Source organism: Prionailurus bengalensis, chromosome F2 (genome assembly GCF_016509475.1).
Source record: "Prionailurus bengalensis isolate Pbe53 chromosome F2, Fcat_Pben_1.1_paternal_pri, whole genome shotgun sequence".
Classification (NCBI taxonomy): domain Eukaryota; kingdom Metazoa; phylum Chordata; class Mammalia; order Carnivora; family Felidae; genus Prionailurus; species Prionailurus bengalensis.
Window position 1 is genome coordinate 47,811,764 of NC_057353.1, and position 18,806 is coordinate 47,830,569.

Consider the following 18,806-nt stretch of genomic DNA (forward strand, 5'->3'; position numbering starts at 1 on the left):
CTTAAGAAACATCTTTCCCATCAGAAATATGATTGCTTCCATGGCTTAGGTCTAAAGAACAATGACTGTTTTTCCCACTAGAAATCGGTGTTGGAAATGAGGGTTTTGGAGGACAGGCAGAACAAATACCTAATAAGTAAACATTTTCTCCACAGTTTCTGCTTTATCTCAGGAGATTCTCTTCAACTTTGATTTGGTTGTATATGTACTCTCTACAAATCACTTTGTTTATGTAAAGTTCATAAGAAATAAACAAGAATCAAAATCACATGAAAGAATCTACTTTTTTTTTTTTTTGGTGGTCTGATGATCTAACTTGTTACTTTGTTTGAATCATTCCAGGATCTAGCCAAGGTCCGTGAGCTAAGCTGTTACAGGCACATTAACTCAGTGGCCCATACCATGTGATGAATGCTCTTCTGGAAAAGGCTGACTCACCATGGTGCTGCTGAGATTCACAGGCTCTATACAAAGGTCTGACTTGGTCAAAGCCTTGACATAGTCTTGACAATTCTGAAAAGTCAAGGCATATGCAAAAGTACTTTTGGGCATGTTCGTTCTATCTCTCTCGCTCTCGCACTCTCTCTCCTTTTGGAGGGGAAAGGCCTAGAGAAATAAGACTCTGTCCATGGGTCTGCCTCTAAAAAGAGCCAAGTATAAAATGTAAAAGAGAAAATAAATAACCAATAGGGAGAGAGGAAAGGGAACTTCCAGGTACGGTTCTCTGACCAAAAGAGAAAAAAAAAGAAAGAAAAAAGTTTTCCTGAGTTATCTAAAGAACATCTGGCAGAAATTGACCAGAAAATGTAATTTCAAATGAGTGTTCTCTCAAGTCTGGAAAGAAACCAAAACCTTATTATAAATATCCTAGTTGAGGTTTTGGAAGAACAGTATATGAGGCTACATTTCATGTACTTTGAGAGCAATTTAATTCTTAGGTTTTTCCTAATTTCATCTCAGGAAAGAGTAATCAATAGCATTCTTGGCTCAACTTAACAAAGAGCTTCTTGTCTTGTGGCTGACTCTGTTTTCTTGAATGTATGAACCATACCCAGTATCCTCAGAGCCTCTCAGTTCCTGTCCTCTTTTAGAAAGGATAGAAACCATATCAGCACTCCCTCTGAGAGAGCACTATTTTTAAATAGAAGAATCTGGAAAAATACAAAGCAACACAGAAATTTTTCCTGATTGGCCTTTTGCGCAGTTGATTTGCCTCTTAATATACCCTTCTAACCCCGCAAACAAAATTCTATGGTATTAGGACTCAGGAGCTTTTACAGGAGTCCAGTGCAATGTGTGTTGGACCCCAACACCATGCACCCACACACACGCGCACACACAACAGGGCTGTGACCATCTGCAGGCACTTACTTCAGCTGTGTGCCAGGGGAGATGTTCCCAAACACAGATATTTTAATCCTCTGGAATTCAGATTTTTTAAAAAATGTATTTACTCTTCAAATATGACTAACCCTTGCACATGTGTGTTTGAATCAATCAGATCTGTATTATGAGAAAGGCCAACAAATGTCCTTCCCTCTCTTTATTAAGTGTGAAAGGATGCTAGAGAAAATCTAGACTTTTCTAGCTCCTTCTGTCTGGTGGTATTAAATCCATCTTTCCTGCCAAAGCCATGTGTCAAGGAGGAGCTCACATGTTCAGAGCATGATCCCACTTACAGCAAGTTTATTGAGGAATACTATTTCTTTGGCCGTTCAAGTTGACCCTCAAGTGTATCTAATCAGTTCTCACATCATGAATGAGAGTCCAAGAGAAAAAAAGAGGATCTCTACAAAGTCCCTCACCTTTCATTTCATCCTCTGCTTCCATGAGCAACTGCATTTTCCTCCAGTATTTTCTCCCACCACCCCTTTGTTTTCCTGCTACTTTATCTTATTCCAGTTAATTACTTTCTCTCCATTCCTTTCCTATGCCATTCATTCCCATCTTTTAAGTCAACAAAATACCTTTGTTTCCTCCTTCCTGCTTCTTTGGGCCTCTTCCTCAGAGGGAAGGCTTAGTCACTTCTGTACTTCATTCCAAGCCAAAATAAAGTGAACAACCCCCAATGTCTTAGAATGGGATCCCCAATAGTCTCACTGAAAGGAATGGCTTTTTTTTTTATCTTCCCAAGCTCTAAGATCACTGGAGGAGGGACACTGACAACAGTGAAATCTCCAGGGCCCTACCCCTCCCCTTCAGGGAGGTGTTTCCCAAAGTGTGGAATGCATAACACTAGTGTTACTTGAGACAACTGTAGGCAGTGCATAGTTGTGGTAGATTTCAGTTGTTTGCTTGTATTGTGCATTATAAAAAATAGAGTTGGCATATCAAACCCGCAAGTTCACCACTATTACTGCTTGGGGCAAAGGTAGTTCAAATACAAAGAGGGGGTGTTTTAAAGAAAGATACAAAGTAGAAAATAGTATAGATGGAATGTGTACACAGTAAAAATCAGGAAGATGGGACATGGGTGACTAAAGCTTGGGAAACGCTGTCTGATGGAAATGATTTGAAACTAAGAAGAACATGGCGTGATGTCAGCTTCTGGCCATACTTCCTCCTTCCTTGCAAAGCCCTGAGCTCAAGGCAGAGGCTGGGAATGCAGCTGTTACCCAGAATGGGATTCACAATTTCACACCAGGGACAAAAATACGTAGAAATGTTTCTGAATGGATAAATCAAATTCATATCCTGCTATAGCCAAGGATCACATTACCAGTGATTTACAATTAAAAGCGCTCTGATACAATCCTTCCAGTTTAGAAGCTAAAAAGCCCAAGGAGGTCACATGATTTAGTTAGTGTCATCCCAGTGAATAGTAGCAGAACTAGAACTGGAAGCCCAAAGTTTTCTCATTCTAAATCCTTCTACCACATTATTGTTGCCAAATGAGTCTTTCTGACACCCACGTCTTACCTATTCCTGATTATATCTAGCTAGATTTAAGAGAGTAACAGGAGGTAAAATCAGAGAGGCAATATAAGGTGGTGGGGAAGACTTTATCAGGACCTGGAGACCAGTGTGAGGATTTTGGGGGGATTCAGCCAAAAGGTGGAGCTAATTGTTGTATCCCCTCCAGGCAAAAGAGCCAGAGGAAGTGATGTAAGTAGAGAATTGTCTGTCACTAGGGCAAACTGATAATATTGCTATAGAGTCCTTTTCTCAGAGCCCTCTTTTAAAATGTTTTCTTTGGGGGAAAAAATGTCTTATTTTAGAATAATTTTAGTTCACAGAAAAGTTGCAAAGTCATATGTACAGAGAGTTCCCATATACCTCTTACCCAGCTATTGCTAACATTTTATGCAGCCATGGTGTAGTTATCAAAACCAAGAAATTAATACTGGTACAGTACCTTTAAGTAAACTACAGGCTTTATTTGGATTTCCTCAGGTTTTTTTCATTATTTTGTTGTTGTTCTAAGATACAGCCTAGGATACCACACTGTATTTTGTCATGAGGTTTTCTGAGCCTCTTCCAAGTTGTGACAGCTTCTGGTCTTTCCTTATTTTTCATGACTTTGACACTTTAGAAGAGGTCAAGTATTGTGCAAACTTTCCTTCAATTTGGGTTTGTCTCATGATTAGCCTAGGATCAGGGATTTGGAGAAAGAATACCACCAAGGTGAAGTGCCCCTCTCAGTGCATCGTATTAGTGGATACATGCTATCAGTATGACTTATCAACAGTGACATTAACTTTCATCACTTGCTTTAGATGGTGTCTGTGAGGTTTACCCATTGAAAACTTAATCTCTTTCTTTCCATGCTCTGTTTGTTAGAAACATGCCATTAAGTCCAGCCTACACCCAAAGAAAATTAAGCTACACCTCCTGGATGAAGAACTACCAAAGAATCTGTGACAAACATTAAAACTACCACAGTAATTAGTAAATATTTTGAGAGAGATATGTTGAGTCTATGCAAATATTCTCTTTTCTCCTTAAAAGTTTGCCCACTGATCTTAGGATTCACCAGTGGATCTTGCCTGCAGCATTATTGCTATGATGTCCTAATGATGATTTTCTATTCCCACATTTCTTCTACACTTACAGTTTAGAATTCATCTGTTTAAAAAAAATTTCCTTCTCTTCCATTTATTTATTTAATCATTTGTTTCTATTAGTATGAACTCATGAATACTGATCTTTGCTTTTAGTTATAATCTAATACTATTATTACTTATGTTTTGCTCAAAATGTCCCAGCTTCGTCTATAGAAAACTTTCAGGTTGACTTCTATATCCTTTTCACATGCTCTCTCCTTAAAAAAAATACAATTTTTTTAGCACTTTCAAACTTTCTAGCATTACAAGATTCTCCAAATTTATCTTGCATTTTTCCTGCCTTAGCTTTATAATCAGCCATTTCTCCAAGGACCTCTGGTTTCTTTGATTGGAGAATGGTCTTTAGAAACCAAGATGTGGGATCTGAGTGTGCTCATTGCTACGAGGGTGTCATTTGTTTCTAGGTTCTCTCAATAGGCAGCTAGAGAATATATGTATTTATATGAGCCCACACATACACACATATCAATATTAATTTCTGTGTGTATTTGCCTGTATGTATATATAAAATATGTACATATATGTATATGTATACATATATGTATGCATTTGTGTTAATGTTCATATATATATATATCTGATATATTATATCAGTATAATATAAGATTACATTGATATCCCCAGAGCTACTCTGAATCAACTGGCCTAATATTGAGACCCAGTGTCATCTTAAAGGCTCCACTCTGTCTCTAAAATCCTAGATTAGCAACTGTTATAGGTTGAATTGTGTGCCCGCAGAAGACATGTTGACATCTTAACCCAAAGTACCTCAAAATGACCTGATTTGAAAATAGGGTCATTGCAGATGCAACTATATGACTAACACCCTGAAAAGGAGAAGACAGAGACATGGAAGAAACACAGCCATGTGGATAGATGTAGGGATTAGATTTAAACTGCCATAAACCAATGAATGCCAGAGGCTATCAGAGAGGGAACAGACAAGGGAGTATTCTTCCCTAAAGCCTCAGGAGGGAGCATGGTCCTACCAACACCTTGACTGCAGACTTCTGGCCTCCAGAATTGTGAGACAATAACTTTCTATTGTGTTAAGTCACCAGTTTGTGATACTTTCTTATGGCATCCCTAGGAAACTAACATAGCACCTATATATTTGATAGTATTTCCTACCCTTTATAATCTGATAACACACAAATTTATCCACTTTACTCCAAAGGCTATCTCAGTCATATCACATTTAAACCCATCTGGATCCCTCCTAGACCTCTGTCCTTGGTAGCAAAGATAGTATCTTATTTTTTGTTACATTGCTATCATCTGCTTCAGTGCCAGGTACAAATGCTCATTAAATGTTTGCTGACTTGAATACCTATAGGCCTCCTCTGTCCACCTGTTAGACTAGCCAGGAAAGTCTTCTTTCTAACACCTTTCCCCCCCCCTTTTTGGCCTCAAGATCTTCTGGGTAAAGTTCATTTACCTGTCTTTCCTTCCTCCCTCCCCTCTTTCTTCCCTTTTCTTCATTTCTTCCCTCCCCTTTCTTCCTATTGTCCTTCCAACTAACATTCACTGAACACATACCATGTGCATAGATTAGTTTTAGACACCAGAGAATTAACAGTGAACAAAAGAAACAAAATCCTTGCCATCTTGGAGGCCTACATTCTAATGGGGGAGAAAAATCTAGAATTTGAACTGCAAATTACCTATGTATAAATGGCAAATAAGCAGTGGCACAGAATGATAGAATGTACTTTGGGAATGATTTCCATGTGTTATTTGGCCAGTTGTGGTCTGGTAGCCTCCTTCCCAAAACCAAAGCCCCCAGCTGAACAGCCGTACTTTTCTTACTCAATTTCTAAATTATTCTCCTCTCCCAAAGGGGAGGGAGGAGGAGGCAGAAGGGGGCAAACAAATTGGCTAGAAAAAAAGTAGAAAGGAAGGAACAAGAATATGGATTCTCCTACAACATATTTTAACGCCAACTCTTCCTGAGCTGTGTCAGGCTGAGTATCTTACCTATGTTAATGTCTTTGTTGTTATTACATCATTAATTGAAAACACAACCTCATGATGATAATGGCTAGCCAGTACTGAGAGTTTGCTACGTGCCAGGAAGTGGTCTAGACACTCAACCAACTTGATCCTACTTACTCCTCACCACAATTCTATGAGACAAGTACTATAATTTATCATTTCACAGATGAAGAGCTGAGTGCTCAGAGAGGTAAAATCATTTGCTCCAAACCCCACAGTTAGTAAATAGCCGAGTCCAGACACAGATGTCAGTATGTCAGACTTCAAAGTCCTGACTCTTCCTCCTGTTTTCAGGGAACCCTCCCTCCCCAGTAGGCAGCACTGGTTGGCCAGGCCTGCTACCCAACACAGCCTTCAGACAGAATTCTTTCCATGAAAATGTTCTACTTAACAATGGCCCCTCTTGCTGACCCTGTCCCTTTCACCACTTCATTGTGAGGATTTTTTTTCTCTAACTCCTCTGTCCCAGGGTTCTATCTCCCTTGGTTACTGGGGTAACAGATATCTTGGGTGATATTTGCTGGATTTCCTATGGCCATGGCCTCTTTATCTTTCCCAGCACCTCTGAGCATTTAACGGTCTCATTATTTAAGCCAGCTTGGAGCAATTTTCCAAAACATCCAATTAGCAAGTGCACAGAAGGAACTGGGTCCATAATTAATTAGTGATTCTAGGACACAACAAAGCAAAGGCAAAGCCAAGGATGTGGAGAGCCCTGAAGAAGCTGCGGGAAGAAGATACACACATTCCAGGATCCTTCCCCACAAAGGGCAAAGAATCAAACAAAGTGCTCACTAATTCAAATTCCAAAAGCCCTCCACACATTTTGGGATTGAACAACATCAATCGCTGGGTGACAATCCCAAGTGGAACATCTCCCCTGCCAGGATGAATGGCTGCTTCTGGGTTTTTTTTAGCCAAGAACTGATTCTTTCCCCATTGTTTTCGTGCAGAAGGTTGGCCCCTCTTTCCTCCCACAACTGTTCTCAAGCCTCTTCAGAGACAGTCTTTCCTACAAGATGGCCCGAACCACTGGGATTTCTTGCTTGTCATCAGAACAGAAGCCAAATTAGAACACCAGGATTTAAGAGACCAAGCTAGGATGACTGTGGCGGCCAAGGAAGGGGAGATAATAGGAGAATGCCAGGATTCTCAGCTGTACTGGTACTATTCCAGTTTGAAGAAGAAAGGAGGGCTTTGGAAGAAGTTCATCCAGATCAAATTTTCCCCAGACACCGACTCATTCTCCAACACACACGTGAAGTGTAAATGACAGGGGACTGCTAGCACTAGCAGCAGGGGACTGCTATTCGTGAAGGTGTTACCTTTTCATTAGGAGGAAATAAAGATTATTCCTTTGGAGTTTTTCGGTTACCTTTTTCTTAGGAGGAAGTAAGCATTATTCTGTACACTTTTTGGTTATTATGGACTCTCATTATTGCCCAAAAGGCCAGAGCCAACAAAACAAGTAGTCTGAAGAGTATTATAGCAAGTTCCCACATCTCACAGGATGACATCACCATCACATACTTGCCAGCAGTGAAAATAAGAAGACTTATAGAGAACGTTAGAGTTGTAGGAATCTTTCACTGCTTTTTCTTACTTATAGCCTAATTTCCTTTTGGTTCTAGATTCAACCAATAGCCAGCTTTCAGGGCTGATCTCTATAGTAAGGGACTATACCTAAGCCCACCCCATGCCCCACCCCCACAGCAAGCCACAGTCTAAGCACCTTGATTAATACCATGGCAGTGAATGCAAGCAATGTTAAATGAAAAGGAAAATGAAAATAGCTACTAAGACATTTATAAGACAGACTAGTTACTGCTGCTGCTGCTCAAAAGAATAAATAACCATGATGCATGTTGCTAAGCAATGTTGCATTTTCAGTCCTTAATAACTCCATTAGTAACAAAGGATGACAAACTACACTTTGAGATTGATGAGATGCTTTACCTTGCTTCTGTGAATAATCAGCCTCAGCAACCATGGCTTCCAACACAAAGCAAAAATGATTACCCTTTGTCTCCTGGCTGGGATGCATATTAGAACTCAGTGGTATATGTCCGATTGGAAGGTCTAAGGGCTCTCTGCTAACCCCATTTATCCCAGTGTCTTTAAGTCTTAAATTAAAAAAAATAATAAGTGAATTGATAAATAAGCACACACTCTTTCCCCCCAAAATTCCTCTTCTTGGTTATTATATATGTATATGTAACAAGTGCTTGAAATTTGTGAATTTTAAATACCATATCCTTAAAGATTTGTAGTACAATGGTTCATCCTTCTGATTCAAAGATAACACTGCTTTGGGGAATCCTGTGCAAGGTGGCCAACTCTGCAGACCAGTCCCAGGTCCTGGAACTATCGATGACAACTACCCCTTGGTTTAGAGATGCTAGGAAGTTGCTCAGAATAAGCTGACAACTAATGGCTTCTTGCCCCTTTCTCCCGGTTACCCAGAATTCTCTGGTTACCCAGAATTCCCAGTTACCTAATATTCCCCAGTTACTCAACATTTCCTAGCTACTATTAGGCAGAAATAGTCTGCAAGAAAATAATCTCTTCCACAGGACTCTACCAATGGAATATTGGAACTTTTCATCTCCTTAGACAAGCACACTGCACAAGAGACTCTATTATCGGATAGAGCAGAGCCTGGGGCCAGACTTTTTCAGGTAGATTTCAACCATGTAATTTCCTACTGAAGTGACTTGGAGCAAAGTAATATCTTCCTGCCCCTATTTGCAATGATTAACTAAGTGGAATATGCAAAGTGCTTAAAACAGTGCCTCCTTCTGGCATCTTTTGGCTCTGGAGCAGAACTATATAAGCGTTTGCAAAAATCTTCAAATACCTCCCTGGTCAAAACAAGCAAATAATTCTGTTTCTAAAAGGAGAAAAAAGCTGACTCCAGAATTCACCCTTAGGATCTTTATTTGCTGCTTTTATATTTCAGAGGAAGCCACTGATCTAAAGAAGCTAGAAATTGCCAAAATATGAATTCCTATAACATCAAACTGTTACTAATTATGGTTCTGGTCACATGCCATATGTTTCCCAGAAATAACAAACGTTCCATGGAAAAATAAGTGGCTAATAACGGTGGGAAAAACATATAGTAAATTTCCTTGTTTTTCTTGGCTGTTAACTTTAAAATAATGAAATAGTCAATAAAAAGTATGAACATCCAACTGCAGCCACTTTTTACCACTTGAGAAAGATACTCTTGAACTACTGAAAGTTAGAAATCTTTGTTCAAAAAAAATGGAAATAAAGAAATAAAAAGAAATCTGTGTTCCAAGAGCACTGTCAAATAATTTATTCTGAATCTCTTACATTTTAAATTTTGAAGAAAAAAAAAGTTACTCATGTCCCAGGTGTTTTTCCCAGTAGAAATTACAGTGGTGGATGTTAAATTAACTCCATGTGATTCTCATTTTCAGAAATAGAATTTTAAACTGCTGAAGACTTTCAATGTGCCCCCTTGAGCTGCATAAAAGAAAGGCTTTAAATATAGTTTTGTTTTTGTGGGGTTTTTTCTTCTAGAAATACATTTCTCTCAAACAATTTCTCAATATTGCCATTTAACAGGCTAAGTGTTTTAGATTTCTTTTAAACTCCTTTCATTTTTATTTAAGTGAATTTGAATGCAGCGACTTTTTGCAACTATCCAGTGAAAGAAAATTAAATTATTGATCAAGTAATCTTCACTTATAAAGGCCATACCAGCGGCAGGAAGAAGGAGGTATGTTTTATTTCAGTAGCTTTTATGTGTTTAATTTTTTTAATGTTTCTTTATTTTTGAGAGAGAGAGAGAGAGAGAGAGAGAGAGAGAGAGAGAGAGAGAGACGGAGCATGAGCAGGGTTGATGTGTTAGGCAGAAAGAGAGGTAGATGCAGAATCTGAAAAAGCTCCAGGCTCTGAGCTGTCAGCACAGAGCCCGACACAGGGCTTGAACACACAAACCATGAGACCACAACCTGAGCAGAAGTCGGACACTCAACTGACTCAGCCACCCAGGTGCCCTTATTTCAGTAGCTTTTAAACTAAAGAGCAATATTTAAAATAAATCAGTCTGATATTCTCATTCATTCCTATTTTCTGATACAAGTAAGGCATGATAATCCTGTAGGTGCTAAAAATTGATTGAGATCTGATCCAAGTTACTTGGGAGACAGGTGCTGTTTTCTATAGCATGATACTTCCACATGCAATAAATGTGTCTGCTATGTGACAGGCAATGCCAGGGGCTAGAATTATAATGATGAAAAAAGCAGACCCGGGTCCTTTCCTCATGGAGTTTATAGTCTGGGTCAATGCTCCTTAAAGTGTGGTCTGTGGACCAGAGCCACCCCCATGAACTATTCTTATCAGACTGAAACAGGACAAGTACAGATATTGCAAGTAACTATTCAGACATTTTTTACACGAGTTGGACATTGCTGCAACATCCAAATAATGTGTGGTCAAGTGGATGCATCTCATGGAATGTGGTATGGATGGGGTATATGCAGAACTTGGGTAGTTAAGTTTCACATGGAGAGATCTAAGTACTAGTCATGGACAAGAGGATACATATTGGCATGTGATGAATAGGAAATTTTAAAAAGCCTAGTCATCCCCATAGATAGTTTGAAAAGCACTAGTCTAGTGCTTTCCAAGCATTTATAGGAAAGAGAGAAAGAGGGATGGAAGGGAGGGAGGGAGGGAGGGAGGGAGGGAGGAAGACAGGGGGAGAGATAGAGAAAGAAAGGGAGAGTTTAATCCCAACAGAACATTTGAGAAAGTTCTATGTAAGAAATGATTCTTAAGCATGAATTCGAATTTCAGGGGTTAGAGATCACAGCACAAGAAGAGCTATGAAGGCAGAAAAGTGCAAGGAGATGTCCATCCTGTTACTCAGGCCACCTAGTTCATTGCTGTCAGAGAGTGATAGGGGGACAGGAGCAAAGGGAGGTAAAGAAAATGAATCTCAGGAGGCGGACTGCAGCCAGTTAGTAGAAAGCTTTGAGCACCATGAAAAAGAATAAGAACTTTATTTTTAAGAAATTAGTAGTTTTTAAATATTCCTGAGGGGGGCCTGGGTGGCTCAGTCAATTAAGCGCCCAACTTTGGCTCAGGTCATGATCTTGCGGTTCGTGGGTTCAAGCCCCACTTTGGGCTCTGTGTTCACAGCTCTGAGCCTGGAGCCTGCTTCAGATTTTCTCTCTCTCTACCCCTGTCCCACCTGCACTCTGTCCCTCTCTCTGTCTCTCTGTCTCTCTCTCTCTCTCAAAAATGAATAAACATTAAAAAAAAATTTTTTTTAATATTCCTGAATACAATAGTGACAGGAAACAAAGCTCTATTTTACAAAACAATATATTGGTCTCACTTGAAATATATGCAACACTTTGAGGCAGGAGGCCTTTAGGTAAAATAAATAATTAAGACCCCTGGACGGCTCAGTCTGTTAAGTGGCCGACTCTTGATTTCGGCTCAGGTCATGATCCCAGGGCTCCCGAGTTCGAGCCCTGAGTGGAGCCCTACATCAGGATCTGCACTAACAGTGCAGGGCCTGCTTGGGATTCTCTGTCTCCCTCTCTCTCTGCCCCTCTCCAGCTCATGATCTCTCTCTCTCTCTCTCTCTCTCTCTCCCTCTCTCCCTCTCTCCCTCTCCCTCTCTCTCTCAAAAATAAATATATAAACATTTAAGACATAAATAAAACAATAACAAAAAGAAATTAAAAAAAATAGTTCCCCTAATGGTGCCATGTATTAGTTACATGTCTAAGTAAATTTATGCAATATTAAGTCTTCCCAGGCACCACAGTGTAGTAAAATACCACTTTAGAAGATCTATTCATGCATGATTACGGTAATTTTCAAATGTCATTTCTTAGCTGAACAGTGGCAGAGAGAACACACATTCTTCCATGTTCAGAAACATTGATTAAACCACAGATATTAAGGGAACATTAAACCAAATACACTATTGTAATAACTTACACTAAAATGTTAAGTGCCAGCACCAAAGGACAGAAGAGTGGCACTTTTTTCTCTCTGTTGTTCTCAGCCTCCCATCAAACTAGAATTGAACTCATTAAATGTGCCTCATTTAAGTTTCTATGTGTCACCTAGAGGCTCTTAATTCTTGCAGCTGAATGCGGTGGAGTCTTTTTAAGATTCCCATAAGCGTATCTTTTAAAAAATTAGGTGATCCACCAAGTAAGTTTTAAACTTTGAGGGTAAAATTTTATACAGTTTTAATAAAACAATCCTCTCAAAGTGTAGGCACCCTCCCCCACAGAAAAATGTATTACCATGTTAGAATTTCACAGGTTTGGCTGAGTAAAAATCTAATTGGTTACCCTTCTAGCTCAGGTTTCATAATATCATTTTTTTTTAATTTTTTTAATATTTACTTATTTTTGAGAGAGAGACAGAGCATGAACGGGGGAGGGTCAGAGAGAGGGAAACACAGAATCTGAAACAGCCTCCAGGCTCTGAGCTGTCAGCACAGAGCCCGACGCGGGGCTCGAACTCACGGACTGTGAGATCATGACCTGAGCCGAAGTCGGATGCTCAACCGACTGAGCCACCCAGGCGCCCCCATAATATCATTTTTAATTGTGATGTAGGAACTACAGAATTATAAAGACACAATCCTGTTAAACTGAAAGCTATGCATTTAGGATGGCACATGTTTTCGATACAATATAATACCAAGCTAGAACACAGGATTGGGAACCAGTGACTATGATATACTAAAGCAATGGTTCTCAAGTGAGAAAGTGAGTTTGCCCCTCCCAAGAGGCATTTGGCAATACTAGAGATGACTGTCATGATGGGGGGGGGGGGGCGCAGGAGGAGATAGTATTGGTACCAGCATGCTACCAAACATTCTCCATGCATGGGACAGCCCCTCACAACAGAATGATCTGATCCAAATGTCAACAGTGCGCCTGAGAAACCCAGTACTAAAGGATCACATGAACATTTCCATTACTTTTGGCATATATGGGAATAATAATTTTGATTCATACAATCTGAAAATCAAAAGTCAGGAAGTTCCTAGGGACTAAAACAGATTATTATTAGGCCTCCCTTTGCTATAATGAACTCTCCTCTCAGTTTTGCAAGCAAGACCCGAAGGTGACCCTTAGAGGTGCCCTGGTTTAGTTCCATCAATGGTGATACTTTATATGCAGATATGCAAACGCTGTCATCAGGGAAGCTTCAAGGAGATCTTCAGAAAAGACAGGCATGACTGAAAATTCGAACAAGGTTCCAGATGTGTATTATTTTCGGAGTCGTAAGGCACTGATGATTTTAAGATGGACCATCAATAAAATAACAGCTTTTGGGAATGTGGCAAAGAAATACCTTTTCTTAAATGTGTACATTGATTGTGGGATGTGAATCTTTTTTTTAGAGATGGTAAATGTGCAAAATTTACAAAATATATTAAGTGTGTAATAAGATGTACTGAGTTCTTTTTGTAAAAAGAAATAGACTGAAATACTATCTCTTAGATCCTTCTCGATCAGTGTTAGCTTCCGTTGTTTTCATTTAAATCTTTGTATTGCTCCCCTCCTGCTCCCGCACCGGTCCAAGAAGAGGAGGTAAGGTGCCAGGTGGGCTGTGGTATCATGAGATCCTCAGAAACAAGAATACAAATCTCACAGCTTCCCTCTCTTGGAGTTTCACCCGAGTCTTCAACTGTGAGTTGCGTACAATGAAGAACACCCGTGCTAAGCATGGTCTTAGCGCTGCTAGAACATATAACTTAATGAAACAAAGGACTAACTACACTTGGATGCAATACAATAAATATCTGAAATTATTTTTAAAATTCCACCTAAAAACTACCCACACCACTTATACACAAACAAAAACTTACCATAAGACCTATATATTATTTCCTTATTGGCACATTATCTGCTTGTTCCACTAGAATTTAAGATCCATGTGAATAGGGATCTTGTCTCGTGTTTATTGGCTGAATGAGTGAATGAATGAGTGAACATCATCTCCCAAAGAGCAGAGTCATTATAAAATTGCAAGTTTCTTTTATTTTCACACTAGTGACACAGGTCGATAGGACTCACTGTGTATAATAAGCTACTCACATTCATTCACTCATGTATTAGTCTCTCATAATCTGTTCCTGCCACCTTTCTAGCTTTCCCTCTTTCTCTCCAGCTACACTGCCCTTGGTTCAGTTCCCAGTAAGCTCCATGTTCCCTGCTACCTGAGGGGCCTCTGCCCAGAACACCCTCTTCCAGGTTCGCAATCTCTTCAAATTTCTTCAGGGAAGTCGTCCCTGATCACCACTTACCTAGATGTAGTGCCTGTGTTTTATGCTCTGTTTCCCATGTTTGTTTGTTTTTTTCCCCATCATAGTAATGGTCACAGCTGTAAAATGTGTGCAATTATTTCATTAACATTTCCCTCCCATCCCACACCCCTCAACTACAGGCAGAAACCATGCCTATCTTGTTCCCCATGAATATTGCCATCATTTAACACAGGGCCATCACATAGCCAGTGCTCAATATTTATCGGGTGAATAAATGAATTATGTTTCTAGGAACATTATGTTACCAGATATACAGGTCTAGGATATACTAGATCATTCTCCACTAGGACTCAAGTTAGTAGGTACTTAATCAACACTTTGGGGCTAAATGGAATCATTTATCTACTGTCATTGAACTACATGCTCCTAAGTCTACATGATACTAATGGAACGTATTGCAAAATTGTTGAGAAACCAACTGCTCTCTTTCTATTCTGTTTTCTATACACTAATAAAAACGCAGCTTGGTTTATTTATTTATTTTTTCAATGAATTTTTTTAGCTGTTTTGCATTAAGAACATGGCTGCGTGGAAAATAGTTGTCAGCGAATCAATTATTTGGATGATCAGTATCTGTCTCTATTTGAAAACAGCTGGAAGCATGCTTTAATTATCCCCTAGATATTTGGTGTCTTCTACTCTTGGGCTCTGAGATAATTTCTCCCCGTGACTGTTCTTGAATGATAGATATTCTGTTGACACAATAGGTGGTTTGTTTTTTTTTTTGATAGAGGAGAATTTATAGGTAGATATTCTGTTGACATAACAGGTGGGGTTTCTTCTTGATACAGGAGAATTTATAGGAAATTTACAATAAAGAGTGGTGAGCTCCCAGGCTAGAAGGATTAAAATAATATTTGTAAGAGGAGAAGGAAGGAGGTGTCTAGTGCAAAAACTATAGAAAAATAGAATTCCATGTAATATCATGTAACTGAGAAGCCAGTTACATAGAAAGCCCTGGGGAAGATATGATTTCTTGGGGATCCAGACAAAATGACTCTAGCCTCAAGGAGCTAAAGAGAGACACCCAGATGACAGGAATCAGAAATAATTGTAAACCTGGAGTCTATTCATATACTTCACTTTAAAATAGTTTCTTTACATGTATCTTTCCTACCTATTGCTATCAGGATCTCTGTCACTTGGTAAGGGTACCTGAAATTCTTGAACAAATTCCAGAATGCACAGGAAATGGGGCAGTATTTGCTAACTTAGGCCATTCATTTGGAAAGTCCCAGTTGGGAGATTTGGCCTCTATTCCAGAGGTCATCCTTATCCCTGCCTTGTCCACGCCTCCCTCAAGACCACAGTAGTCTTGAAGCAGGAAGTGGCTCCTTCACTGCCTCAAGACCTCTTCTGTCAATTTCTCATCCAAACTGTCCTCCTCTGAATCTGGAAGATGCCTTGAATCTGCAGCATCAACTCCAGCGGCCTAGCCTTTCTCTGCTCCACATAAACCAGAGACGAAGTCCAGCCTACCTGGGGCTCACTCACACAGAGAATCTACAGTAAGGAATCACCTGTCTCTGAAATCACAGAAGAGAGACCTGCACACTTGAGGAAGGGCAGGAATGTCAGAAGCTAATCGCAGGCATATGGATTCTCCACACCTCCATGTCTAGGGGAATGGTTGCATCACACTCCTGCTTTGCTGTCTTTTGGCCAAGAACACATATTTTCCTATTAATCTTTGGTTTGACGTCAGAAAGATCCAAGGAACTAATGCAATGGCTACTATCGTGTTTATGGCTGTGACAGCCATAAGTACTTCAACCAGATTATCCCAAGACATAAGAGCCTCTCGCCACCAACTTAAATGCTCAATTCTATTTTGGCTTCCACGAGCAATCTACTGGAGTTGCGGCTCAGTTCTTGATGATACGAAGAAAGAAAAAATTAGAGTTTGCTTAGCATGGCCTCAAATACCTTATTATTGTCCTATGTATCGCATTAAAAGGACTGGCCTACCAGAGTTGGAATACAGACTTTCCCTTTCACATTCTTATCACATCCAGATAAGCCATGTTGCTCATCTAATGCCTAAACTTAATGGGGACAAAGGAAGTGGGACGAAAAAAAAGCTGAGTACATTTAAATTTCAATTTGCATCAACTTATTTCCCTTCCCTGCAACACCAGGAAAATACACTTGGTTTTGTTCTTACTCACATTTGTTTTATGTTTGCCATTTGTTCTTCGTTTAAAACTGTCTGGCCAAGTAAACATCAGATTAATATTCACGCCTTATTTACCAACAGCCACAAAAACTATTACCAGGACCTAAGCCATATTACCTTGCCTATAAATCTTGGCTTGGCTCTCCTCTGGGGCCATTAGCATATCTTGAAAATTTTCCAAGAACTTCATATATCAGTAGATTTCCTTTCCTGAAAAGCCAATTTCCTAAATATTCAATGAGATGGCTTTCGAGACCCACATCAACAAATTAGGAAATTAATCATGGTCCTAACTTAACAGGAAATCCACTATTGCTGGTACTGCCATCCTAATTGTGCCATAATAGAATTTCAAAAGAGTTGTTTCTGAATTTAAAAAAAAAATCCCATCTACTTGCTGCACAATATCTTCTTCAATTTTCCATACCAAATGAGTAGATGTAGAAAGTGAGGAACGGCACATACAGGAAGAAAGTCAGGTTTTTACTTCATGATCATGTCCCCTATTTGTTTTTTTTTTTTAAGTAAATTTCTTACACTTAAATGAGGTTCCCATTTGATCAGAGTCACCACAGAAGAGATTTTTTTAAAAAGTAGAAAGGGTGCATAGTTTTCTTGTCACTAATACACAAATTCATCCGGAGTTCAAGTAGAAATGTACACCTCATGGCAGAGCTCTAATGGCAGCTAATAAGCCAGCACGTTTTATTTACCAGACAGCAAACATACAAACCCACAATAGCCTAACTAGGATGCAACATTTTTGCCTTCTGAATCATAATTTAAGAATAATCACAACTTAAAACCCAGACATTCAAGAGGTTAAAAAAAGGAACTCACAATAAGCAGTCAGACAGCGCCTCGGATTGCACAGCCTTCCACAGGATCACGACAGATTTTATCACCAGCAGCTCCGTGGCCCTGCAACTGAGATCACTCATAATTAATGAATATTTTATTTGAACATTTGACAGCTCAGTAAGCAGTTTATGTAAGGCCGTTACTTTTATTTCTTCTGTAGTTGCCTTTGCAAACAGGAAACAGGAAACACACCTTCAAGAACACTGACATATCTCAGCCTAATTGGTCTTTGGCTTAAAGTACCCAGGGGCGAGTCTTGTACCACAGGGGAGATAAGTGCAGTCCCCAAAAGCATGAGACTCAGGTCTTAGCACTTCACAGTTTAAAATCATTTAGACAGATGCTATGCAGTCCATTTATTACAGACAGAACCTGGCCTTCTCAGTAACATTCAGGCCTCATGGCCTTAATCCTGGAAGGACTATAAACTTTAGAATAAACTCATGTATATACCAATATATATACATATGTATACATATTATATATAATATAATACACACATATGTGTTTACATATGTACATAAATATATACTATATTAAGTAATGCATTATTTAAAACATATATATGTAAGTAATATTTTAAATAATATATATTTAAATAATATATATTAAATATAATATAGTTATTTGTTGCGTTATATTATATTATTATATTTATATATTTATAAATATATATTAATAATATATTTATTATATTTATAAACATAAATATATATTATATTTATATAACAGGATTTCCTGTTAAGTTAGGAACATGATTAATTTCCTAATTTGTTGATGATATAAATTAATATATATTAAATAATATATATTTAAAGAATATATTTAAAATAATATATATATTTTTGCCTAAACCATATATTGGAAACGATCACTCAGGAATCTTTTGGCTGCAAATAACACAAACCCCACCTCAAACTCACTGATTCAAATAAATAACAAGACAAGGAAATATTATGGTTCATTGAGCTGGGGAAAAAAAAACGTCCAGGTGTACGGTTGGTTTTGGGAAAACAGAGGTTCACCACATCATTTGATTCTCTGGAGTTCTCTTGGCACAGGTATTCTCTGTAGATTGATTTCAACCTCAGGCTGCCTCCTTTCATGGTACAAAAAATACTAGCTGCAGCAATTCAAGGCCACTTATGTATCTTTCAAGAGGATAGTGTTAGCATTCTGGCAGTCCCAAATTCTGAGGTCACTCAGATTGCCCATCGCTGAATCAGTCACTAATACTTTGCTGAATGGCTTTAAATTAATCAAGGCTTATCCCTGGAGGTGAGGGTAGAAACATTCCAAAGAAAAATCGCATGGGAAGTCACTCAAGATACTGGAAGGGAAAAGGGATTATTATGGAGGAAATCAA

The 18,806-nt window shown here is 38.9% G+C and overlaps 1 protein-coding gene across 2 annotated transcripts in view; it reads right to left on the reverse strand.

The window, feature by feature from the left end:
• Positions 1-18,806, reverse strand: part of NCALD (neurocalcin delta) — a 276,746-nt gene that overhangs the window by 144,057 nt on the left and 113,883 nt on the right. For both annotated transcript variants that reach the window (XM_043601496.1, XM_043601497.1), the window contains one exon: positions 17,420-17,506. The gene's annotated coding sequence lies outside the window, so the exon portion shown is untranslated. The remainder of the gene's footprint in view (positions 1-17,419; positions 17,507-18,806) is intronic.